A 25,583-nucleotide genomic window follows, 5' to 3' on the forward strand; every position below is an offset into this window, starting at 1 on the left:
ACAAGCCAACTAACGTGTTTTCTGCACACCGTGAAATCAACAGAGCCACGTCAGAGCCACGTCAGAACCACGTCAGAGCCACGCCAGAACCACGTCAGAGCCACGTCAGAACCACGTCAGAACCACGTCAGAACCACGTCAGAGCCACGTCAGAACCACGTCAGAAGCGAGTTACCACGGGTTCCAGTTCTGCACGGACAGGGATTGTTACCCCCCAGTCCCCCTCCACTACACCTTGAGTGGTGGCCTAGATGCTAGCTTTCGGATAAACGAGGTCCCCTGTACAACGTGCACTAAGCGCACGTAAAAGAACTTAAGGCGACAAAGCGGTTGTATGTGATAACATTTTATAGAAAAATTCACTTAGACAGAAAAACAAATACACCTGCAGAAAAAAAAGAAAGAAAGAAAAAAAAAAAGAAAATTGTGACGCAACACTGTAGCGACGTGTTCTCCTGGGGGAAAGCATCTGGAATCATCTGTAACTGTGGTGTATTGTGACATGTTCCACACAGAATAATGTTTAAACCAAAGCATCTGGAATCATCTGTAACTGTGGTGTGTTGTGACATGTTTCACACAGAATAATGTTTAAACCAAAGCATCTGGAATCATCTATAACTGTGTTGTGACATGTTCCACACAGAATAATGTTTAAAGCAAAGCATCTGGAATCATCTATAACTGTGGTGTATTGTGACATGTTCCACACAGAATAATGTTTAAACCAAAGCATCTGGAATCATCTGTAACTGTGGTGTATTGTGACATGTTCCACACAGAATAATGTTTAAAGCAAAGCATCTGGAATCATCTGTAACTGTGGTGTATTGTGACATGTTCCACACAGAATAATGTTTAAACCAAAGCATCTGGAATCATCTGTAACTGTGGTGTGTTGTGACATGTTCCACACAGAATAATGTTTAAACCAAAGCATCTGGAATCATCTGTAACTGTGGTGTGTTGTGACATGTTCCACACAGAATAATGTTTAAAGCAAAGCATCTGGAATCATCTGTAACTGTGTTGTGACATGTTCCACACAGAATAATGTTTAAACCAAAGCATCTGGAATCATCTGTAACTGTGGTGTATTGTGACATGTTCCACACAGAATAATGTTTAAACCAAAGCATCTGGAATCATCTGTAACTGTGGTGTATTGTGACATGTTCCACACAGAATAATGTTTAAACCAAAGCATCTGGAATCATCTGTAACTGTGGTGTATTGTGACATGTTTCACACAGAATAATGTTTAAACCAAAGCATCTGGAATCATCTATAACTGTGTTGTGTTGTGACATGTTCCACACAGAATAATGTTTAAAGCAAAGCATCTGGAATCATCTGTAACTGTGGTGTATTGTGACATGTTCCACACAGAATAATGTTTAAAGCAAAGCATCTGGAATCATCTATAACTGTGGTGTATTGTGACATGTTTCACACAGAATAATGTTTAAAGCAAAGCATCTGGAATCACCTATAACTGTGTTGTATTGTGACATGTTCCACACAGAATAATGTTTAAACCAAAGCATCTGGAATCATCTGTAACTGTGTTGTGACATGTTCCACACAGAATAATGTTTAAACCAAAGCATCTGGAATCATCTGTAACTGTGTTGTGACATGTTCCACACAGAATAATGTTTAAAGCAAAGCATCTGGAATCATATATAACTGTGTTGTGACATGTTTCACACAGAATAATGTTTAAAGCAAAGCATCTGGAATCACCTATAACTGTGTTGTGTTGTGACATGTTCCACACAGAATAATGTTTAAAGCAAAGCATCTGGAATCACCTATAACTGTGGTGTATTGTGACATGTTTCACACAGAATAATGTTTAAACCAAAGCATCTGGAATCATCTGTAACTGTGTTGTGACATGTTCCACACAGAATAATGTTTAAAGCAAAGCATCTGGAATCATCTGTAACTGTGTTGTGACATGTTCCACACAGAATAATGTTTAAAGCAAAGCATCTGGAATCATATATAACTGTGTTGTGACATGTTTCACACAGAATAATGTTTAAAGCAAAGCATCTGGAATCATATATAACTGTGTTGTGACATGTTTCACACAGAATAATGTTTAAAGCAAAGCATCTGGAATCATCTATAACTGTGTTGTGACATGTTCCACACAGAATAATGTTTAAAGCAGAGCATCTGGAATCATCTATAACTGTGGTGTATTGTGACATGTTCCACACAGAATAATGTTTTAACCAAATCATCTCGATTTTCAGAGAACTGTTGTAACAACATCCCCCCCCCCGCACCCCCCCCCAAAAAAAAGAAGAAGAAAAGAGAAAGGCAATGCAAATAGTGAATCATTGTGTAAACAACTATAAATTAATCCTTTTTCTGCTATGGGGTGATGAAAATGGACATTTCCGTTTTACAGGCTACTTTCGTCTCACTCTTCTAGTTGTTTTCCTGTTTTCACAACAGTTGAAGGTGAGAAAATAAAACGACCAACGGATCAGGCACATCCGAAGCCAGGTAGCCAGGTGTGTATGAAGTAATCAGCTGAAAAACGTGTATCTGTATCTTCTGTTCACACTAAGGCGCTGACCTTCACACCACAAAAACCATTGTGACAAACTGTCTTCTGGTTTGGCAGTGCCCGACAGGGCTCACTGTGTGCTGTCCACATGCTGATCTGTTCGTGTCATCACCTCACCTGTTTTGCTTTCCTAACAGTTTACGTGGCAGCGCGTATGTGAAGGTCAGGTATGCGCTATCATTTTGTCTAAGCAGGTGTGGTGTGGCGTGTATGGATAAGTCCGCACAATGTGACACCTCCTTGAAACTGACTCTACAAATTACCTTCGTACATATAATGTTCGCATTAATCGTTTATTTACCTGTAGGTATTTCCATGAACTTCACCCTTTTTCTGATCAGATTACCAGTATGGTGTTCCCACATGTCTGCACATTTCTCCTGTCTTTACTGCTGTGTGCACATTTCTCCTGTCTTTGCTGCTGTGTGCACATTTCTCCTGTCTCTGCTGCTGCTGTGTGCACATTTCTCCTGTCTTTGCTGCTGTCTGCACATTTCTCCTGTCTCTGCTGCTGTCTGCACATTTCTCCTGTCTCTGCTGCTGTGTGCACATTTCTCCTGTCATTGCTGCTGTGTGCACATTTCTCCTGTCTTTACTGCTGTGTGCACATTTCTCCTGTCTCTGCTGCTGTCTGCACATTTCTCCTGTCTTTGCTGCTGTCTGCACATTTCTCCTGTCATTGCTGCTGTGTGCACATTTCTCCTGTCTTTGCTGCTGTCTGCACATTTCTCCTGTCTTTGCTGCTGTGTGCACATTTCTCCTGTCTTTGCTGCTGTGTGCACATTTCTCCTGTCTTTACTGCTGTCTGCACATTTCTCCTGTCTTTACTGCTGTCTGCACATTTCTCCTGTCTTTGCTGCTGTGTGCACATTTCTCCTGTCATTGCTGCTGTGTGCACATTTCTCCTGTCATTGCTGCTGTGTGCACATTTCTCCTGTCTTTGCTGCTGTGTGCACATTTCTCCTGTCTTTGCTGCTGTGTGCACATGTCAAATGATCGGTATAAGGACAGGCCCAGCGCTTCCTTTTTTGAGGAAGTGTCTGGGTTTGTTCCAATGTACCTTTTATTTACCTGTGTGCTAGCTGAATCGGTAGCGTAAGCAGCACTGACTTGAAATTGTGTACCCTGTGAATGGAGAGAGTTACCACTGTTTACTGTTTGTTTCCATATGAAGGACACAACATCACTGACTTCAGCCACACTCCACTTCTTTCCCCACAGGTCCAGGTGTTCCACAGGTCCAGGTGTTAGGTGTTCCACAGGTCCAGGTGTTAGGTGTTCCACAGGTCCAGGTGTTCCACAGGTCCAGGTGTTTCCATATGAAGGACACAACATCACTGACCAGCCACACACCGCTTCTTTCCCCACAGGTCCAGGTGTTCCACAGGTCCAGGTGTTAGGTGTTCCACAGGTCCAGGTGTTCCACAGGTCCAGGTGTTAGGTGTTTCACAGGTCCAGGTGTTTCACAGGTTCAGGTGTTCCACAGGTCCAGGTGTTAGGTGTTCCACAGGTCCAGGTGTTAGGTGTTCCACAGGTCCAGGTGTTCCACAGGTCCAGGTGTTAGGTGTTCCACAGGTCCAGGTGTTAGGTGTTCCACAGGTCCAGGTGTTTCACAGGTTCAGGTGTTCCACAGGTCCAGGTGTTAGGTGTTCCACAGGTCCAGGTGTTCTATAGGTCCAGGTGTTCTATAGGTCCCGATGGTGTTTGACAGGTCCAGGTGTTCCACAGGTCCAGGTGTTCTATAGGTCCAGGTGTTCTATAGGTCCCGATGGTGTTTGACAGGTCCAGGTGTTCTATAGGTCCCGATGGTGTTTCACAGGTCCAGGTGTTTCACAGGTCCAGGTGTTCTACAGGTCGAGGTGTTCTATAGGTCCCGGTGGTGTTTCACAGGTCCAGGTGTTTCACAGGTCCAGGTATTTCACAGGTCCATGTGTTTCCATATGAAGGACACAACATCACTGACTTCAGCCACACACCGCTTCTTTCCCCACAGGTCCAGGTGTTCCACAGGTCCAGGTGTTTCACAGGTCCATGTGTTTCCATATGAAGGACACAACATCACTGACTTCAGCCACACACCGCTTCTTTCCCCACAGGTCCAGGTTGGAACAATGGAGGGGTGGGGGGAAATCGTGGCCCCACAAATTCTGTCCCGGGACAGTTTTGGCGGGGGGTCAGACATGGACGTCACCGCTCCACTTCAGCCGACAGTGATGCCAGAGTACCGCCCGGTGTCCTCCCCTCTCCCTCCAGGAACAGTCACACACACACACACACACACACACAATGTGTACAAACCGATGCTCCTGTCTTTACTTGTCTCTTTCTCTTTGTCTTTCTCCCCACGCCCTCCCACCCCTCTCTTTCCTCCCCTCTCTTCTCTTTCCTCCCCTCTCTTCTCTTTCCTCCCCTCTCTTTCCTTCTCTTTCCTCCCCTCTCTTCTCTTTCCTCCCCTCTCTTCTCTTTCCTCCCCTCTCTTTCCTTCTCTTTCCTCCCCTCTCTTCTCTTTCTTCCCCTCTCTTTCCTTCACACTGACAAACTATGTACTGAACTCTGTCCCTGTAACATCAATGACTGACTGACTGCTATCAATCTATCAGCTTCCTTTGCACGCCAATCTCTCTCTCTCTCTCTCTCTCTCTCTCTCTCTCTCTCTCTCTGTGTGTGTGTGTGTGTGTGTGTGTGTGTTTCTTTTGTTTGTTTGGAATGTGTGTGTGTGTGTGTGTGTGCGTGTGCGTGTGTGTGTTGTGTTGTGTTGTGTGTGTGTGTGTGTGTGTGTGTGTGTGTGTGTGTGTGTGTGTGTGTGCGCGCGTGTGTGTGTGTGTGTAACAATAACAATGAAAATGAAAAAAAAAAAATTAAGATGGTTTATTCAGTTTTAGCAAGCCATCTGGCCCATATGAACAGGAGAAATGCTTGAAGATAGCAAAAGATATAAAGTGAGTGAAAAAAAAGACGTTTTTACTTTTAAAATCACGTGTACGTCAAAAGACACACTTAGTTCCATGTGACAACACGTAAATATATTTTACAGTAGTTGTAATGTAAGCTTACTTTCACTTTCTAAGTTTCAAACATTCATTAATGTATACTGCTACTTTGAATGTCAGTTTAGCTGACAGGTTGGTACACAGTAACTGTACTTTAAAATCTGATGGATAGAAATAACAAAGGGGTAAAGAAGTCTGCACCAGTATTTCATAACACGAACATATGTATCAATGTAGATTGGAAATCTGCCACACTCTCCAAGAGCTATATTGTTTTTGACATCCCTCCCAACTCCCAAAACCAGCTTACAAATTTTGTTATGTACTTTTTCAATACCATCATATTTCAGAAACCCTCAGATCTCTGAACCGTATAGCAGAATTGGTTCTCCTTTTGTATCAAATATTTTGTAAAGAGTAGTAACTGGAATCCCTTGAAGTTTACAATACAGTTTCCTGATCCCTGCTGTGCTCTCAGAGCCGTACCAGACAAGTTTTCTTCACACCTTGACCAGTTTAATGTTGCACACAGTACAACGCCCAGATAGTTGTAACAAGGTTCAACTTGAACCTGTTGACCAGAGTAATACCATTTCTTACATGTTTTGATAAAACCACCATTTTTAAACACAGCTACTTTAGTTTTTTCCATATTGACTACCAACCCCCACTTCTTGCAATAATTTTCCAAACAATCAATTTCTTTTGAAGGTCTGACACAGAATCAGAGGCCAGGACAATCTGCATACATCAACAAAAAGATTCCAAGTGGATCAGCAAAAATGTCAATACCTCTTGCTCCACCTGTTTTTAACTCAGACAGAAAGATTGAAAATAACAAAGGACTTAATACACAGCCTTGTCTAATCCCTGACATGCAATCAAAATATTCTGTAATGTTGTTCCCAACTCTGACTGCTGCCTTGACCCTTTTGTACATGCCCTCAACATTTTCCCATGTATCCCCGTTTTTTGTAGCAAGAGATATAACTGTTTTTGTCTGTTTACACTATCAAATGCCTTTGAAGAGTCTACAAACAATGTGTAAAAGCGGCCACCCTGTTTTGTACGGTATTTCTGAGGAGAGAGAGAGACAGAGAGAGAGAGAGAGAGAGAGAGAGAGAGAGAGGGAGAGAGAGAGGTATCAGTATCAGTATCGACAACCGGATGACTAAAGCCACCTTGTTGTTACGACAGTTGCAATTAATACTACAATGACTATATCACTTGTACAACTGCAATTTCACCATCATGATAGAATGCAATGAATACATTCATGCATTCACACACATTACAAGAAAACGACAGAACAAGCAAACAAAATGAAAATAAATGTGAAGAAAAAGAAGACCGAATGAGAACAAGAACAAAACAAGAACAATGAGAAACAGTGACAACGGATCAGAACAACACAAGGACCAGGAGAAACAGTGACAACGGATCAGAACAACACAACAACCAGGAGAAACAGTGACAACGGATCACAACACAAGGACCAGGAGAAACAGTGACAACGGATCAGAACAACACAAGGACCAGGAGAAACAGTGACAACGGATCAGAACAACACAACAACCAGGAGAAACAGTGACAACGGATCAGAACAACACAAGGACCAGGAGAAACAGTGACAACGGATCAGAACAACACAAGGACCAGGAGAAACAGTGACAACGGATCAGAACAACACAACAACCAGGAGAAACAGTGACAACGGATCAGAACAACACAACAACCAGGAGAAACAGTGACAACGGATCAGAACAACACAACAACCAGGAGAAACAGTGACAACGGATCAGAACAACACAAGGACCAGGAGAAACAGTGACAACGGATCCGGTAAGTGAGAAATGTAAGTGCCCTAGAGTTAGGGTTAGGGTTGAAAGGATGTTTATCAGACACAGACCATAATAGAAAATGCGTGTTATGGTGAGAAAACGATGATGACTCCATAAAATATGAACCGTTCGTTGAAGTATCGAGCGTGGAAATAATGTATACCTTCGTGAGCAAAACATTTTCCCAAGCACACTTCTATGGAACTGCATACCTTACACAACATGCATTTAAAAAAAAGTAACAATTCAACACTTTTATTGAATGATGATTCTTTAACGAATCTTGAGACAGACAGGATTCCCCGTTCCTTCCTGTATCTTAAAGTCATCTGTTAACCAATTAAAACAGTCGTAGCACTTGACAGATATTAGTCCAACACAAACGCTTTACTTTCATTTAGCGGATCACACAAAGAAAAACACTTCCTGGCTCTTACGGAAATGAGATGGTCATCGGAACTGAACAAGACAAGCAATTTCTACAACGTTTAAATTGGCCTGACTCTGGCTGAGGAAATGTTTGAGATCGAATGGAGGACGGGCCGTGAGATCGATACGTCAGGAAATCACGACACGACACTGCTGGGAGATCGATACGTCAGCAAATCACGGCACGACACTGCTAGGAGATCGATACGTCAGGAAATCACGGCACGACACTGCTGGGAGATCGATACGTCAGCAAATCACGGCACGACACTGCTGGGAGATCGATACGTCAGCAAATCACGGCACGACACTGCTGGGAGATCGATACGTCAGCAAATCACGGCACGACACTGCTGGGAGATCGATACGTCAGCAAATCACGGCACGACACTGCTGGGAGATCGATAAAGTCACTGGATAACAAACAGAAAAAGAAGAACCCTCCCTCTGTTGTGTGTGGGTGGTGTGGGTGGTACGGTGTGGGTTGTGTGGGTGGTGAGGTGGTGTGGTGTAAGTGGTGTGGTATGGGTGTGGACGTGGTGTGGGTGGTGTGGTTTGGTGTGCGTGGTGTGGTGTGTGGGTGTGGGTGGTGTGGGTGGTGTGGTGTGGTGTGGGTGTGGTGTGGTGTGGGTGGTGTGGGTGGTGTGGGTTGTGTGGGTGTGGTGTGGGTTGTGTGGGTGGTGTGGTGTGGGTGGTGTGGTGTGAGTGATGTGGGTGGTGTGGTGTGGGTGGTGTGGTGTGGGTGGTATGGGTGTGGTGTGGTTGATGTAGGTGTGGTGTGGGTGGTGTGCTGTGGGTAGTGTGGTGTGGGTGGTTTGGTTTGGTGTGGTGTGGGTGTGGTGTGGTGTGGTGTGGGTGTGGTGTGGTGTGGGTTGTGTGGGTGGTGTGGGTGTGGTTTTGTGTGGGTGGTGTGGGTGTGGTGTGGTGTGGGTGGTGTGGTGTGGGTGGTGTGGTGTGGTTTTGTGTGGGTGGTGTGGGTGGGTGTGGTGTGGGTGGTGTGGGTGTGGTGTGGGTAGTGTGGTTTGGTGTGGGTGTGGTGTGGGTGGTGTGGTTGTGTGGGTGGTGTGAATGTGGTGTGGGTGGTATGGGTGTGGTGTGGATTGTGTGGGTGGTGTGGGTGCGGGTGGGTGGTGTGACCACGACGTGACAACACGGCTACCTTCCCTGATCCTCTGTGTGTGTGTGTGTGTGTGTGTGCAGAGGACTCTGGCGCGCGAGATGGAAGAGGAGAGTGGTGGAACGGATCCAAGGGAAGTTAGTCCTGATGTTTCCCGTCACCACGTTTTTCAGTGAGGCCGCCTGCTTTCCTGTCGGTGACGTCACCAAGATGGCGGGGACAGTTTGGTCCAGTCCTGCTGACGGTGTGAACGTGCTGAACGTGCATTTCTGAAACAATCCTCTGCCTTCACACAGCCCCTCTGACAGGGATCTGAAACAATCCTCTGCCTTCACACAGCCCCTCTGACAGGGATCTGAAACAATCCTCTGCCTTCACACAGGACCTCTGACAGGGATCTGAAACAATCCTCTGCCTTCACACAGGACCTCTGACAGGGATCTGAAACAATCCTCTGCCTTCACACAGGACCTCTGACAGGGATCTGAAACAATCCTGCCTTCACACAGGACCTCTGACAGGGATCTGAAACAATCCTCTGCCTTCACACAGGACCTCTGACAGGGATCTGAAACAATCCTGCCTTCACACAGGACCTCTGACAGGGATCTGAAATAATCCTGTCTTCACACAGGACCTCTGACAGGGATCTGAAACAATCCTGCCTTCACACAGGACCTCTGACAGGGATCTGAAATAATCCTGCCTTCACACAGGACCTCTGACAGGGATCTGAAATAATCCTGCCTTCACACAGGACCTCTGACAGGGATCTGAAATAATCCTGCCTTCACACAGGACCTCTGACAGGGATCTGAAATAATCCGGTCTTCTGGTCCTGCTGTGGAGGCCAGCTGGTTTGGACAGATGGAGTCCTCCCCCTGATCAATACCTTCATGACATCATAAACTGCTGACATCATCAGTTGACGTTTACATGGATACATGTTCAGATTGGGACAGAGATAACGCAGACAGACCCCAAAGGAGAACAGCACTAGTTGCATCCGAACTCGCCAGATACAATATCGACATCGCAGCCTTGAGTGAGACTCGGCTTGCAGGCGAAGGCGAGCTCTGTGAACGGGGATCTGGTTACACCTTCTTCTGGAGTGGACGAGGAAGCGAAGAGCGACGTGAGGCTGGTGTTGGTTTTGCAGTAAAAACAGCACTTGTCAGCAAGCTAGCTGGAATCCCAAAGGGAGTCAACGATAGGCTTATGACCATGAAACTCCCACTGGCATCTGGCCAGAAGCACCTCACCATTGTCAGTGCCTACGCCCCAACCATGACCAACCCGGATGAAGTGAAGGCGAAGTTCTACGAGGACCTTCACTCTGTCATTGCTGCCATCCCTAAAGCAGACAAGCTCATCATTCTTGGGGACTTCAATGCTAGAGTTGGCTCTGACTACATCTCCTGGGATGGAGTGATTGGAAAGCATGGTGTGGGCCACTGCAACCCAAATGGATTGCTTTTGCTTCAGACATGTGCAGAGCACGAACTGCTGATAACCAACACAGTTTTCTGCCTCCCTACCCGTAACAGGACGTCATGGATGCACCCTCGCTCAAAGCATTGGCATCTCATCGATTATGTCATCGTCAGGAAAAGGGATAGGCAAGATGTACGTGTAACAAAGACCATGTGCGGCGCCGAGTGTTGGACAGACCATCGCCTTGTAGTCTCGAAGCTGAATATTTGAATCCAGCCAAAGAGACGCTCCCAAGGCCAGAAGGCTCCAAAACGGCTCAACATCGCTAAGCTGAAAAACATCACCATCAAACAGTCCTTTGTGGAGCTGCTGGAAGATCGTCTGGAATCCGCCTCTCTGAACAACCAGAATGTGGAGTCTGACTGGAGGACCCTGCGTGAGCTGATCTATAGTACAGCTTCAGAGACCCTGGGACCCATGATCAGAAAGCACAAAGACTGGTTTGATGAAAACTGTGATGAAATCAAGCAGCTTCTGGATGAGAAACGCCGTCTGCATCAAGCCCACCTGAGCAACCCAAAGTCCACATCAAAAAAGGATGCGTACAATGCCATCCGCAGGACTGTTCAGCAAAAGTTACGCCAGATGCAGGATAAGTGGCTGAGTGACAAAGCTGATGAGATCCAGGGATATGCTGACAGGCACGATATGAAGAGGTTCTATGATGCCTTAAAAGAAGTCTACGGCCCCACATCCTCAGGTTCATCCCCCCTCCTCAGTGCAGATGGGAATACCTTGATCACCGAGAAGGAGAACATTCTCGAACGATGGGCTGAGCACTTCAACAGTGTCTTAAATCGCCCTTCCTCCATAAATGATGAAGCCATAGACCGTCTCCCACAAGTCCCCACCAACGAAGCACTGGACGATCCGCCAACACTTCTTGAGACCCAGAAAGCAATCCGTCTGCTATCCAGTGGCAAAGCACCTGGCTCAGACTCCATACCAGCAGAGGTCTACAAGGATGGAGGCACTGTGCTGACTGAGAAGCTTCATCAGCTGCACTCACTCATGTGGAAAGAAGAGACGATCCCCCAGGATTTCAAAGATGCATCTATCATTCACTTGTACAAGCGAAAGGGGAACCGGCAAGCCTGTGATAACCATCGGGGCATTTCCCTGCTCTCCATCGCAGGCAAGATACTTGCCAGGATCCTACTAAACCGCCTCACAGCACACCTTGACCAAGGTCATTTGCCTGAGAGCCAATGTGGATTCCGGAAAGAGCGCGGAACCACCGACATGGTGTTTGCTGCAAGGCAGCTGCAAGAGAAATGTCAGGAGCAAAATGCTGATCTGTTCTCCACCTATGTCGACCTCACTAAGGCCTTTGACACCGTGAGTAGAGAGGGACTGTGGAAGATCATGGCCAAGTACGGATGCCCTCGGAAATTTATTTCCTTGGTCAGCCAATTCCATGAAGGCATGCAGGCTCGAGTCCAGGACAATGGTGAAACATCTGCTCCTTTTCCTGTCACAAATGGTGTCAAGCAAGGCTGCGTCCTGGCTCCAACGCTGTTCAGCCTCATGTTCTCTGCAATGCTTACTGATGCCTTCAGAGATGGCGATGTTGGAATTGGCCTAAAGTACCGAACAGATGGCAAGCTGTTTAACCTCAGAAGGCTTCAAGCAAAAACGAAGGTCATGACAGACATCATCAGAGACTTTTTGTTTGCTGATGACTGTGCCCTCAACGCTGGATCTGAAACTGACATGCAACTCAGCGTCAACAAGTTTGCCACTGCCAGCAGGAACTTCGGCCTTACCATCAGCACGAGGAAAACTGAAGTTCTCCATCAGCCAGCCCCAGGGAAACCCTACGTTGAGCCCAACATCACAGTCAACGGTCAGAGACTCAGTGCGGTGGAGCGGTTCACATACCTTGGCAGCACACTGTCACGAAATGCGACCATCGACGATGAAGTGAATGTCAGGATTGCAAGAGCAAGTGCAACTTTTGGTAGACTCAATGCAAATGTCTGGAACAGAAGAGGCATTAGTCTTGAGACCAAGCTAAAGGTCTACAGAGCAGTAGTTCTCCCCACACTACTGTACGGCTGCGAAACTTGGACAGTGTACCAACGACATGCCAAGAAGCTGAACCACTTCCACACAACATGCCTCAGGAAGCTACTGAACATCAAGTGGCAAGACAGGACCCCAGACACAGAGGTGCTCGCAAAAGCCACCCTTCCCAGCATCTTCACCATCCTGATGCAGTCCCAGCTTCGCTGGGCTGGACACGTGGCGCGCATGCCAGACCATCGGCTGCCCAAAAGGCTCTTCTATGGCGAGCTGCAACAAGGGAAGAGATCACACGGAGGTCAGAAGAAGCGCTTCAGAGATACTCTGAAGGTCTCTCTGAAAGCGTTTGATATCAACCCTGACTCCTGGGAGGAATCTGCAGTGGACCGTAACAAATGGCGCGCTGCTGTGCACAAAGGCGCCAAGTTGTGCGAGGCCAGCAGGACTGCTGCAGCTGTTCAGAAGAGGCAGGCCAGAAAGTCACGGGCAAACAAGCTCCCTGACAATGATATGCCTGTCTTTGTCTGCCCCAACTGTCAGCGAACATTTCGTGCGCAGATTGGACTATACAGCCATCTGCGCACTCACAGATAGACTCATGAGCATCCTTCCCCCCACCCCACCACCACCCTCCCCCCATCCCCCATCTGGATGACAACGATGGTCATCATCGATCTCGATGGACACACCACCTTCATGACATCATAAACTGCTGACATCATCAGTTGACGTTTACATGGATACATGTTCAGATTGGGTGTGGTGTAGGAGAGTCAGAGACAGTGAGGGGGGAGGGAAAGGCACAGAGAGAGACAGAGACAGAGAGAGACAGAGAGAGAAAGAGAGAGAGACAGACAGAGACAGAACAAATAAATGCATGCATCTATATTTTCCAGCAGTGGAGTTATCGGCGGGTCACACACACATACAAACACACACACACACACACACACACACACACACACACACACACACACACACACACACACACGCACACACACACACACACACGCACACACGTCTAATATCACTTACAGTGAAAAGACGTTAAACTAAAGAACGAACACAGGCAATTAAGGTGTATACACCAACACAGACACAGTGTGTGTGTGTGTGGTGGGGGGGGGGGGGGGAAGGGAAACATGCAATTAAGGTGTATACACCAACACAGTGTGTGTGTGGTGGGGGGGGGGGAGGGAAACAGGCAATTAAGGTGTATACACTAACACAGAGTGTGTGTGGTGGGGGGGGGGGGAGGGAAACAGGCAATTAAGGTGTATACACCAACACAGAGTGTGTGTGTGTGTGGTGGGGGGGGAGGGAAACAGGCAATTAAGGTGTATACACCAACACAGTGTGTGTGTGGTGGGGGGGGTGGGGTGGGGGGGGGGGAGGGAAACAGGCAATTAAGGTGTATACACCAACACAGAGTGTGTGTGTGTGTGGTGGGGGGGGAGGGAAACAGGCAATTAAGGTGTATACACCAACACAGAGTGTGTGTGTGGGGGGTGGGGGGGGAGGGAAACAGGCAATTAAGGTGTATACACCAACACAGAGTGTGTGTGTGTGGGGGGGGGGGAGGGAAACAGGCAATTAAGGTGTATACACCAACACAGAGTGTGTGGTGTGGTGGGGGGGGGGGGGGGAAACAGGCAATTAAGGTGTATACACCAACACAGAGTGTGTGTGTGGTGGGGGGGGGAGGGAAACAGGCAATTAAGGTGTATACACCAACACAGAGTGTGTGTGTGGTGGGGGGGGGAGGGAAACAGGCAATTAAGGTGTATACACCAACACAGAGTGTGTGTGTGGTGGGGGGGGGGGGGGGAGGGAAACAGGCAATTAAGGTGTATACACCAACACAGAGTGTGTGGGGGGGGGGGGGGGAGGGAAACAGGCAATTAAGGTGTATACACCAACACAGAGTGTGTGTGGGGGGGGTGGGGGGGGGGAACAGGCAATTAAGGTGTATACACCAACACAGAGTGTGTGTGTGTGTGGTGGGGGGGGGAGGGAAACAGGCAATTAAGGTGTATACACCAACACAGAGTGTGTGTGTGTGTGTGGTGGGGGGGGGGGAGGGAAACAGGCAATTAAGGTGTATACACCAACACAGAGTGTGTGTGTGTGTGGGGGGGGGGGAGGGAAACAGGCAATTAAGGTGTATACACCAACACAGTGTGTGTGTGGTGGGGTGGTGGTGGAGGAGGGAAACAGGCAATTAAGGTGTATACACCAACATAGAGTGTGTGTGTGGTGGGGGGGGGGGAGGGAAACAGGCAATTAAGGTGTATACACCAACACAGAGTGTGTGTGGTGGGGTGGGGGGGGGAGGGAAACAGGCAATTAAGGTGTATACACCAACACAGAGTGTGTGTGTGGGGGGTGGGGGGGGGAGGGAAACAGGCAATTAAGGTGTATACACCAACACAGAGTGTGTGTGGTGGTGGGGGGGGGGGGGGGAACAGGCAATTAAGGTGTATACACCAACACAGAGTGTGTGTGTGGTGGGGGGGGAGGAGGGAAACAGGCAATTAAGGTGTATACACCAACACTGAGTGGGGTGGGAGGGGGTGGAACAGGGTGACAGAGAAAGAGACAGACAGACAGACAGACAGACACAGAAGGAGACGAGTGATTCATAATCAATAACGGTCGGCAAAAACTTCTCTGAATGTGAACGCAGACGTGACCAGTATTGATTTGATTTTTTGTTTAGATGAGCAGAACCCGTTCAATGATTTCAAACAATACTCTGACGGCACGCATTATCATCATCTGGCGACCTGACGTGCTGCATCAAGTCTGAGTGTGGGCACAGAAGGGATGAAGCAATCAGATTTTACATACAGCTTTATATACAGCATGTATTTTATCGTGCAGAAATTATTTCCGCTGTCAACGATTGGTCAAAATAGTTCACGATCATTCGTCTCTGCTCTTTTTTTTTTTCCTTTCTATCTGTGTCTCTGTGTGTTTAAGTTTGTTTGTTTTATTTCCTTTCTATCTCTGTCTCTGTGTGTTTAAGTTTGTTTGTTTTTCTTCCTTTCTATCTGTGTCTCTGTGTGTTTAAGTTTGTTTGTTTTTCTTGCTTTCTATCTGTGTCTCTGTGTGTTTAAGTTTGTTTGTTTTTCTTGCTTTCTATCTGTGTCTCTGTGTGTTTAAGTTTGTTTGTTTTTCTTCCTTTCTATCTGTGTCTCTATGTGTTTAAGTTTGTTTGTTTTTCCTTTCTATCTGTGTCTCTGTGTGTTTAAGTTTGTTTGTTTTTCTTGCTTTCTATCTGTGTCTCTGTGTGTTTAAGTTTGTTTGTTTTTCTTCCTTTCTATCTGTGTCTCTGTGTGTTTAAGTTTGTTTGTTTTTCCTTTCTATCTGTGTCTCTGTGTGTTTAAGTTTGTTTGTTTTTGTTTTCCTTTCTATCTGTGTCTCTGTGTGTTTAAGTTTGTTTTTTTTCCTTTCTATCTGTGTCTCTGTGTGTTTAAGTTTGTTTGTTTTTCTTCCTTTCTATCTCTGTCTCCGTGTGTTTAAGTTTGTTTGTTTTTGTTTTCCTTTCTATCTGTGTCTCCGTGTGTTTAAGTTTTTTTTGTTTTCCTTTCTATCTGTGTCTCTGTGTGTTTAAGTTTGTTTGTTTGTTTTCCTTTCTATCTGTGTCTCTGTGTGTTTAAGTTTGTTTGTTTTTTTTCCTTTCTATCTCTGTCTCTGTGTGTTTAAGTGTTGTTTTTTTTTTCGTTGTTTCTTTCTTGATCTCCATGAGCACAACGGACGTACCGTGGAATGTTTCCCAGGCAGCGTCACCTATCCACCGGAAATGACCTTTTCAGTTAACAGGTTGGGGTCACCGTCAATGTCAGTGTCAGTGACCTCCCCTGGCGGTGTTCCCGGTGACTCAGTGTCGCCCTTCAGCCCGGGACTCGCAGGAAGTGACGTCATGCTGCTGCCCCCCCCCCTCCATACCTCTTTCCCCCCTCACCCGTCACCGTGTTCACCCCACACATGTCTGTCCAGGGTCAAATGTCTTCACTGTGTTCACCCCACACATGTCTGTCCAGGGTCAAATGTCTTCACCGTGTTCACCCCACACATGTCTGTCCAGGGTCAAATGTCTTCACTGTGTTCACCCCACACGTCTGTCCAGGGTCAAATGTCTTCACCGTGTTCACCCCACACACGTCTGTCCAGGGTCAAATGTCTTCACCGTGTTCACCCCACACACGTCTGTCCAGGGTCAAATGTCTTCACCGTGTTCACCCCACACATGTCTGTCCAGGGTCAAATGTCTTCACCGTGTTCACCCCACACGTCTGTCCAGGGTCAAATGTCTTCACCTGTGTTCACCCCACACATGTCTGTCCAGGGTCAAATGTCTTCACCGTGTTCACCCCACACATGTCTGTCCAGGGTCAAATGTCTTCACCGTGTTCACCCCACACATGTCTGTCCAGGGTCAAATGTCTTCACCGTGTTCACCCCACACATGTCTGTCCAGGGTCAAATGTCTTCACCATGTTCACCCCACACATGTCTGTCCAGGGTCAAATGTCTTCACCGTGTTCACCCCACACGTCTGTCCAGGGTCAAATGTCTTCACCGTGTTCACCCCACACGTCTGTCCAGGGTCAAATGTCTTCACCGTGTTCACCCCACACATGTCTGTCCAGGGTCAAATGTCTTTACTGTGTTCACCCCACACATGTCTGTCCAGGGTCAAATGTCTTCACTGTGTTCACCACACACGTCTGTCCAGGGTCAAATGTCTTCACCGTGTTCACCCCACACATGTCTGTCCAGGGTCAAATGTCTTCACCGTGTTCACCCCACACATGTCTGTCCAGGGTCAAATGTCTTCACCGTGTTCACCACACACGTCTGTCCAGGGTCAAATGTCTTCACCGTGTTCACCCCACACATGTCTGTCCAGGGTCAAATGTCTTCACCGTGTTCACCCCACACATGTCTGTCCAGGGTCAAATGTCTTTACTGTGTTCACCCCACACATGTCTGTCCAGGGTCAAATGTCTTCACCGTGTTCACCCCACACATGTCTGTCCAGGGTCAAATGTCTTCACCGTGTTCACCCACACACGTCTGTCCAGGGTCAAATGTCTTCACCGTGTTCACCCCACACGTCTGTCCAGGGTCAAATGTCTTTACTGTGTTCACCCCACAAGTCTGTCCAGGGTCAAATGTCTTCACCGTGTTCACCCACACACGTCTGTCCAGGGTCAAATGTCTTTACTGTGTTCACCACACACGTCTGTCCAGGGTCAAATGTCTTCACCGTGTTCACCACACAGATGTCTGTCCAGGGTCAAATGTCTTTAATGTGTTCACCCCACACATGTCTGTCCAGGGTCAAATGTCTTCACCGTGTTCACCACACACGTCTGTCCAGGGTCAAATGTCTTCACCGTGTTCACCCCACACGTCTGTCCAGGGTCAAATGTCTGTACTGTGTTCACCCCACACACGTCTGTCCAGGGTCAAATGTCTTCACCGTGTTCACCCCACACACGTCTGTCCAGGGTCAAATGTCTTCACCGTGTTCACCCCACACACGTCTGTCCAGGGTCAAATGTCTTTACTGTGTTCACCCACACACGTCTGTCCAGGGTCAAATGTCTTTACTGTGTTCACCCCACACACGTCTGTCCAGGGTCAAATGTCTGCACCGTGTTCACCCCACAGATGTCTGTCCAGGGTCAAATGTCTTCACCATGTTCACCCTACACATGACTGTCCAGGGTCAAATGTCTTCACCGTGTTCACCCCACACATGTCTGTCCAGGGTCAAATGTCTTCACCGTGTTCACCCCACACGTCTGTCCAGGGTCAAATGTCTTCACCGTGTTCACCACACACGTCTGTCCAGGGTCAAATGTCTTCACCGTGTTCACCCCACACGTCTGTCCAGGGTCAAATGTCTTCACCGTGTTCACCCCACACGTCTGTCCAGGGTCAAATGTCTTCACCGTGTTCACCACACACGTCTGTCCAGGGTCAAATGTCTTTACTGTGTTCACCCCACACGTCTGTCCAGGGTCAAATGTCTTCACCGTGTTCACCACACACATGTCTGTCCAGGGTCAAATGTCTTTACTGTGTTCACCCCACACATGTCTGTCCAGGGTCAAATGTCTTCACCGTGTTCACCACACACGTCTGTCCAGGGTCAAATGTCTTCACCGTGTTCACCCCACACGTCTGTCCAGGGTCAAATGTCTGTACTGTGTTCACCCCACACACGTCTGTCCAGGGTCAAATGTCTTCACCGTGTTCACCCCACACATGTCTGTCCAGGGTCAAATGTCTTCACCGTGTTCACCCCACACACGTCTGTCCAGGGTCAAATGTCTTTACTGTGTTCACCCCACACACGTCTGTCCAGGGTCAAATGTCTTTACTGTGTTCACCCCACACACGTCTGTCCAGGGTCAAATGTCTTCACCGTGTTCACCCCACACATGTCTGTCCAGGGTCAAATGTCTTCACCGTGTTCACCCCACACATGTCTGTCCAGGGTCAAATGTCTTTACGGTCAGTACAGTTATAATGACAGTCAGTACAGTTATAATGACGGTCAGTACAGTTATAATGACGGTCAGTACAGTTATAATGACGGTCAGTACAGTTATAATGACAGTCAGTACAGTTATAATGACGGTCAGTACAGTTATAATGACGGTCAGTACGGTCAGTACAGTTATAATGACAGTCAGTACAGTTATAATGACAGTCAGTACAGTTATAATGACAGCCAGTACAGTTATAATGACGGTCAGTACAGTTATAATGACGGTCAGTACAGTTATAATGACAGTCAGTACAGTTATAATGACAGCCAGTACAGTTATAATGACGGTCAGTACAGTTATAATGACGGTCAGTACAGTTATAATGACGGTCAGTACAGTTATAATGACGGTCAGTACAGTTAAGCGCGGTCATTAAGGTCAATAATCACAGTCAGTACGGTTACAATTACGCTCAGTACAGTTACAATTTCGGTAAATACAGTCTGTTGATGCCGCCAACAAACCTGCTGTTGCCTTCATTTTATCCCGCCTAGATTATTGTAATTCTCTCTTAGCTGGCCTTCCCAATGATAAACTCTACAAGCTCCAGAAAATACAGAATGGTACAGCTCGACTCGTCCTTAAAAAGGAGGAGAGTGCTACTGCTCTCCTGCGGACACTTCATTGGTTGCCTGTTCAAGCCAGAATTGAATATAAAGTTGCCTTTCTATGCTTTCAGTGCCTGAATTGTGATACCACACCCTCATATCTTTCTGAGCTTGTTAACCCGAGCTTGTCAAACAGAACATTGAGATCTCTTGATTCCTCCCAGCTAACTGTTCCCCGATACTTCCTTAACTCCTGTGGAAAGAGGTCATTTTCCGTCTTCGTCCCAACAACTTGGAATTCTCTGCCTATTGCTCTCAGGCAAACAACTCATCTATCTACCTTTAAAGCAAATCTTAAAACTTATTTCTTTAAAAAATACTTGTCATAACTCAAATAGTGCTGTTGTCCCAGGCCCATGGCAATGTGAGTGTGTGTGATGGGAGAGTAGAGAGAATGGGAGTGGGTAGATGGATGGTGGTGGTGTGGTTCGAAAGGGAGAATGACTAGATTTTTTCCGCCTTTTACCTTTTCTATCCAAAATTTTATTTTACATTTTTTACAAAATCTGTGGTATGCAGATTTCAATTATGTTCCTTTTTACATGTAAGTATTTTAATTGAAAATTGCTGTCATCTCAGCCGTTTAATCATGTGTGTGTCTGTGCGTGTGTGTTAGTGTGAGTGTTGGAGTGTAACAGTTGCAGTATTGATAGTATGTTACTTTGTGAGTTTTATGCATTGTGTTTTTATAATATTAATGATTCTGTTTTATGTTTCTACTACTTTTTACATAGTTTCTTGTTTCACTTTAGGTACTGGGTTGTAAAGCGCTTTCATCTTGCTTATGCTTGTATTATAGCGCTATATAAAAATAAATTATTATTATTATTATTATTATCATTATTATTATTATTATCATCATCATTAAACTATTATTATCATAATGACGGCCAGTGCAGTTATAATGACGACCAGGGCAGTTACAATAACGCATCAGCAAGTTCCATTCTCATTACAATTGTCTTTCTCCACTATACAGTAACCATGATAGTAACACCCGTTTTATGTATCTAATGATGACTAACTGTAACGCCCCGTTTTAAGTATCTAATTATGACTAACTGTATGCACAGCTGACCTCTGTGTTAAGAAATAAAGTTGAGGGTAAAGCGCGGAATGTACCTGGACCCAGAATAAAGTTGAGGGTATCAAAGCGCGGAATGTACCTGGACCCAGAATAAAGTTGAGGGTATCAAAGCGCGGAATGTACCTGGATCCAGAATACAGTTGAGGGTATCAAATCGCGGAATGTACCTGGACCCAGAATAAAGTTGAGGGTATCAAAGCGCGGAATGTACCTGGATCCAGAATACAGTTGAGGGTATCAAAGCGCGGAATGTACCTGGACCCAGAATAAAGTTGAGGGTATCAAAGCGCGGAATGTACCTGGATCCAGAATAAAGTTGAGGGTATCAAAGCGCGGAATGTACCTGGATCCAGAATAAAGTTGAGGGTATCAAAGCGCGGAATGTACCTGGATCCAGAATACAGTTGAGGGTATCAAAGCGCGGAATGTACCTGGACCCAGAATAAAGTTGAGGGTATCAAAGCGCGGAATGTACCTGGATCCAGAATACAGTTGAGGGTATCAAATCGCGGAATGTACCTGGATCCAGAATAAAGTTGAGGGTATTAATCGCAGTATGTACCTGGACCCAGAATAAAGTTGAGGGCATCAAATCGCAGTATGTACCTGGACCCAGGGGGGTGGGGTGGGGTGAGGGAGGTGGACGGTGTTCAGGGTGGGGTGGGGAGGTGGGCGGTGTTCAGGGTGGGGTGGGGAGGTGGGCGGTGTTCAGGGTGGGGTGGGGGAGGTGGGCGGTGTTCAGGGTGGGGTGGGGGAGGTGTGCGGTGTTCAGGGTGGGGTGGGGAGGTGGGCGGTGTTCAGGGTGGGGTGGGGTGGGGAGGTGGGCGGTGTTCAGGGTGGGGTGGGGTGGGGAGGTGGGCGGTGTTCAGGGTGGGGTGAGGGAGGTGGGCGGTGTTCAGGGTGGGGTGGGGAGGTGGGCGGTGTTCAGGGTGGGGTGGGGTGGGGAGGTGTGCGGTGTTCAGGGTGGGGTGGGGAGGTGGGCGGTGTTCAGGGTGGGGTGGGGTGGGGAGGTGGGCGGTGTTCAGGGTGGGGTGGGGTGGGGAGGTGGGCGGTGTTCAGGGTGGGGTGAGGGAGGTGGGCGGTGTTCAGGGTGGGGTGGGGAGGTGTGCGGTGTTCAGGGTGGGGTGGGGAGGTGGGCGGTGTTCAGGGTGGGGTGGGGGAGGTGTGCGGTGTTCAGGGTGGGGTGGGGTGGGGAGGTGGGCGGTGTTCAGGGTGGGGTGGGGAGGTGGGCGGTGTTCAGGGTGGCGTGGGGAGGTGGGCGGTGTTCAGGGTGGGGTGGGGGAGGTGGGCGGTGTTCAGGGTGGGGTGGGGTGGGGAGGTGGGCGGTGTTCAGGGTGGGGTGGGGGAGGTGGGCGGTGTTCAGGGTGGGGTGGGGGAGGTGGGCGGTGTTCAGGGTGGGGTGGGGGAGGTGGGCGGTGTTCAGGGTGGGGTGGGGTGGGGGAGGTGGGCGGTGTTCAGGGTGGGGTGGGGGAGGTGGGCGGTGTTCAGGGTGGGGTGGGGAGGTGTGCGGTGTTCAGGGTGGGGTGGGGAGGTGTGCGGTGTTCAGGGTGGGGTGGGGAGGTGGGCGGTGTTCAGGGTGGGGTGGGGTGGGGAGGTGGGCGGTGTTCAGGGTGGGGTGGGGTGGGGAGGTGGGCGGTGTTCAGGGTGGGGTGGGGGAGGTGGGCGGTGTTCAGGGTGGGGTGGGGAGGTGTGCGGTGTTCAGGGTGGGGTGGGGAGGTGTGCGGTGTTCAGGGTGGGGTGGGGTGGGGAGGTGGGCGGTGTTCAGGGTGGGGTGGGGTGGGGAGGTGGGCGGTGTTCAGGGTGGGGTGGGGGAGGTGGGCGGTGTTCAGGGTGGGGTGGGGTGGGGGAGGTGGGCGGTGTTCAGGGTGGGGTGGGGAGGTGGGCGGTGTTCAGGGTGGGGTGGGGTGGGGAGGTGGGCGGTGTTCAGGGTGGGGTGGGGGAGGTGGGCGGTGTTCAGGGTGGGGTGGGGAGGTGGGCGGTGTTCAGGGTGGGGTGGGGAGGTGGGCGGTGTTCAGGGTGGGGTGGGGTGGGGGAGGTGTGCGGTGTTCAGGGTGGGGTGGGGTGGGGGAGGTGGGCGGTGTTCAGGGTGGGGTGGGGTGGGGAGGTGGGCGGTGTTCAGGGTGGGGTGGGGTGGGGAGGTGGGCGGTGTTCAGGGTGGGGTGGGGTGGGGAGGTGGGCGGTGTTCAGGGTGGGGTGGGGAGGTGTGCGGTGTTCAGGGTGGGGTGGGGTGAGGGAGGTGGGCGGTGTTCAGGGTGGGGTGGGGTGGGGAGGTGGGCGGTGTTCAGGGTGGGGTGGGGAGGTGTGCGGTGTTCAGGGTGGGGTGGGGTGAGGGAGGTGGGCGGTGTTCAGGGTGGGGTGGGGTGGGGAGGTGGGCGGTGTTCAGGGTGGGGTGGGGAGGTGTGCGGTGTTCAGGGTGGGGTGGGGTGAGGGAGGTGGGCGGTGTTCAGGGTGGGGTGGGGTGGGGAGGTGGGCGGTGTTCAGGGTGGGGTGGGGGAGGTGGGCGGTGTTCAGGGTGGGGTGGGGGAGGTGGGCGGTGTTCAGGGTGGGGTGGGGGAGGTGTGCGGTGTTCAGGGTGGGGTGGGGTGGGGAGGTGGGCGGTGTTCAGGGTGGGGTGGGGTGGGGTGGGGAGGTGGGCGGTGTTCAGGGTGGGGTGGGGTGGGGAGGTGGGCGGTGTTCAGGGTGGGGTGGGGGAGGTGGGCGGTGTTCAGGGTGGGGTGGGGGAGGTGGGCGGTGTTCAGGGTGGGGTGGGGAGGTGTGCGGTGTTCAGGGTGGGGTGGGGGAGGTGGGCGGTGTTCAGGGTGGGGTGGGGGAGGTGGGCGGTGTTCAGGGTGGGGTGGGGAGGTGGGCGGTGTTCAGGGTGGGGTGGGGAGGTGTGCGGTGTTCAGGGTGGGGTGGGGAGGTGGGCGGTGTTCAGGGTGGGGTGGGGGAGGTGGGCGGTGTTCAGGGTGGGGTGGGGAGGTGGGCGGTGTTCAGGGTGGGGTGAGGGAGGTGGGCGGTGTTCAGGGTGGGGTGGGGAGGTGGGCGGTGTTCAGGGTGGGGTGGGGAGGTGGGCGGTGTTCAGGGTGGGGTGGGGTGGGGAGGTGGGCGGTGTTCAGGGTGGGGTGGGGTGGGGAGGTGGGCGGTGTTCAGGGTGGGGTGGGGAGGTGGGCGGTGTTCAGGGTGGGGTGGGGTGAGGGAGGTGGGCGGTGTTCAGGGTGGGGTGGGGAGGTGGGCGGTGTTCAGGGTGGGGTGGGGAGGTGTGCGGTGTTCAGGGTGGGGTGGGGAGGTGTGCGGTGTTCAGGGTGGGGTGGGGAGGTGGGCGGTGTTCAGGGCAGATCACCCGGGGTACACAGCCCGATTAGCAGGGGAGGTAATTAGTCCTTAGCGGCTGCCCGCTCCGTCAGTGTCTGTCAGTCCATCCATTACAGGCCCTGCCATTGGTCACGCCAACACCTGGGGGATGTTACGAGCCCACTGATTGGATAATTGCCCGGGCCTTCTTCACGTTCTCCGGCTGTCAGGGCGTGTGTGTGTGTGTGTGTGTGTGTTGTTTGAGATGAAAACTGAGGAAGGTTGGTGTGTGGGTGTTGGAAGGTACAGCCGGGGGGGGGGGGGGGGGGGGAAGAGTGGAGGGGGGAGCAGAGTGGAGGGGGGGAGGGGGGGGGGGTTGAGGACGCGATAAGACGTCTGCCGTCAGGCCCTGGGGAGGCATTGATGGCTGGGAGAGGGGGTGGGGGCAGAAATAAGGAGGAGGGGGAGAGAGAGGAGGGGAAGGTGGGGGTGGGGGAGGTTATCACTGACGGCAAGAGGGATGTGTGTGACTCAGTGACTCATGTCTCACTACCAGCATCGTCTGTGTGAGGGGCTGTATACATCACGGCCTATCTATGTGAGGGGCTGTATACATCACGGCCTATCTATGTGAGGGACTGTATACATCACGGCCTATCGTCTGTGTGAGGGGCTGTATACATCACGGCCTATCGTCTGTGTGAGGGGCTGTATACATCACGGCCTATCTATGTGAGGGACTGTATACATCACGGCCTATCTATGTGAGGGGCTATATACATCACGGCCTATCGTCTATGTGAGGGGCTGTATACATCACGGCCTATCTATGTGAGGGGCTGTATACATCACGGCCTATCGTCTATGTGAGGGACTGTATACATCACGGCCTATCGTCTATGTGAGGGACTGTATACATCACGGCCTATCTATGTGAGGGACTGTATACATCACGGCCTATCTATGTGAGGGGCTGTATACATCACGGCCTATCGTCTATGTGAGGGACTGTATACATCACGGCCTATCGTCTATGTGAGGGACTGTATACATCACGGCCTATCGTCTGTGTGAAGGGCTGTATACATCACGGCCTATCTATGTGAGGGACTGTATACATCACGGCCTATCGTCTGTGTGAGGGGCTGTATACATCACGGCCTATCGTCTATGTGAGGGGCTGTATACATCACGGCCTATCTATGTGAGGGACTGTATACATTACGGCCTATCGTCTATGTGAGGGACTGTATACATCACGGCCTATCTATGTGAGGGACTAAATACATTACGGCCTATCGTCTATGTGAGGGGCTGTATACATCACGGCCTATCTATGTGAGGGACTGTATACATCACGGCCTATCTATGTGAGGGACTGTATACATCACGGCCTATCGTCTATGTGAGGGGCTGTATACATCACGGCCTATCGTCTATGTGAGGGGCTGTATACATTACGGCCTATCGTCTATGTGAGGGACTGTGTACATCACGGCCTATCTATGTGAGGGACTGTATACATCACGGCCTATCTATGTGAAGGAATGTATACATCACGGCCTA

Source organism: Babylonia areolata, chromosome 19, assembly GCF_041734735.1.
Source record: "Babylonia areolata isolate BAREFJ2019XMU chromosome 19, ASM4173473v1, whole genome shotgun sequence".
NCBI classification, from domain to species: Eukaryota; Metazoa; Mollusca; class Gastropoda; order Neogastropoda; family Buccinidae; genus Babylonia; species Babylonia areolata.